Source organism: Camelus bactrianus, chromosome 4 (assembly GCF_048773025.1).
Source record: "Camelus bactrianus isolate YW-2024 breed Bactrian camel chromosome 4, ASM4877302v1, whole genome shotgun sequence".
In the NCBI taxonomy this organism is placed as follows: domain Eukaryota; kingdom Metazoa; phylum Chordata; class Mammalia; order Artiodactyla; family Camelidae; genus Camelus; species Camelus bactrianus.
The window spans coordinates 104,340,525-104,342,090 of record NC_133542.1 but is presented as its reverse complement, the minus strand read 5'-3'; the positions used below and the strand labels follow the sequence as shown (position 1 = coordinate 104,342,090).

The 1,566-nt window shown below is 41.6% G+C and overlaps 1 pseudogene; it reads left to right on the top strand.

Moving 5' to 3' along the window:
- The first annotated feature begins 231 nt into the window (after positions 1 to 231).
- On the top strand, positions 232 to 818 carry LOC141577405 (large ribosomal subunit protein eL29-like; annotated as a pseudogene).
- Positions 819 to 1,566: the final 748 nt, after the last annotated feature.

Sequence of the window (1,566 nt, the reverse complement as noted above, 5' to 3'; positions counted from 1 at the left end):
GAATTTTTGAGCCCAGTTTTTGATGCTCAGATATCTAAACTTGTTAACATGTTTCACATAACAGGCAATAGGATCTTTTTTTCAGAATGATAAATGTATAGCAAATGTCAGGGAAGACCTAGGACTCGGGCAGTAAAAATTTTTCATTGAGCAGGCATTTTAAAAGTGCATGTTCTGGCTCTTTCTCTTCCACTCCCAGGCGATTCGGGACCTCCTGGCTCCAGTACAGGCATGGCCAAGTCAAAGAACCACACCACACACAACCAGTCCCAAAAATGGCACAGAAATGGCATCAAAAAGCCCGAATCACAATGATATGAATCTCTTAAGGGGGTGGACCCCAAGTTCCTGAGGAACACGTGCTTTGCCAAGAAGCACGAGAAGAAGGGCCTGAAGAAGATGCAGGCCAACAACATCAACGCCATGAATGCACTTGCTGAGGCTATCAAGGCTCTCATAAAGCCCAAGGCGGTCAAGCCCAAGATTCCAAAGGGCAGCAGCCGAAAGCTCAGTCCACTTGCCTACATTGCTTACCCCAAGCTCGGGAAATGTGCTCGTACCCACATTGCCAAGGGTCTCAGGCTCTGTTGGCCAAAGGCCAAGGCCAAGGCTCAGACCAAGGCCACAGCTGCAGCTCTGGCTCCAGCTCCAGCTCCGGCTCAGTCTCCCAAAGGCACCCAGGCCCCCACAAAGGCTCCAGAGTAGAGGCTTTCATCTATTGATGTGAGGATGTAAGGACTAGTGTAACCCCTGGGCAGTTGTCTGCATGGGGCTCATGTCTACCTGTGCTGTTTGTACAAATAAACCTGAGGCAGGAAAAAAAAAAAGTGCATGTTCTGGGCTCTATTCCCAGAGATGCTAATTCTGTAGACATTGACTTGGTAATTTGCAATTTTAATAAATATCCAGGGGATCCTTATGTAATATTTCTTTGGGAAACACTCAATTAGAGAATACTCTTCACTTTGGGGGATTAATCTAAGATGATTAGGAAGCATGCTCTATTTATTGTTAATATTTAGTTAAAAATTATGTGAAAAAAAGTCAAGTAATAACACCACTCTGGTTTTTACAATATCTATTGTCATGTCAATTCAGTTCTTTGCACATGTAATTATACATAGATAGGGGGATGAGAGAGGGGCATTTACTTACATTGACATGTGTACACATATGTACGTGGGGAAAAAGGGAAAATGACTGTATTAACTAAAGATTTGGGTTTTCTCTGTTTTATAAAATTAGACTATAACAGAGTTTTTTCTTAAAAGATTTCTGCAGGTTCATTTGACTTCATTAAACTCTCCACTCATTCACATCAGATAGGAGAGTCTATGAGAACACTTTTAACTTTGTAGACAAGTCTTGGAGGCAATCCTGGGGAAAAATAACTCTTGGATTGATTTTCCTATCATGCTCTGAAATAGTATTAATATTGTCTGTCAAAGGAAGGTGGCACAAAAATGATGACATAAGAACAGGCATGATTTTTAAACAAAAGCCCTGATGATAGTAAGTAAATTATTCTGCCATAGCGTAGAATAATTTGAAGTAATGGGAAAAGCC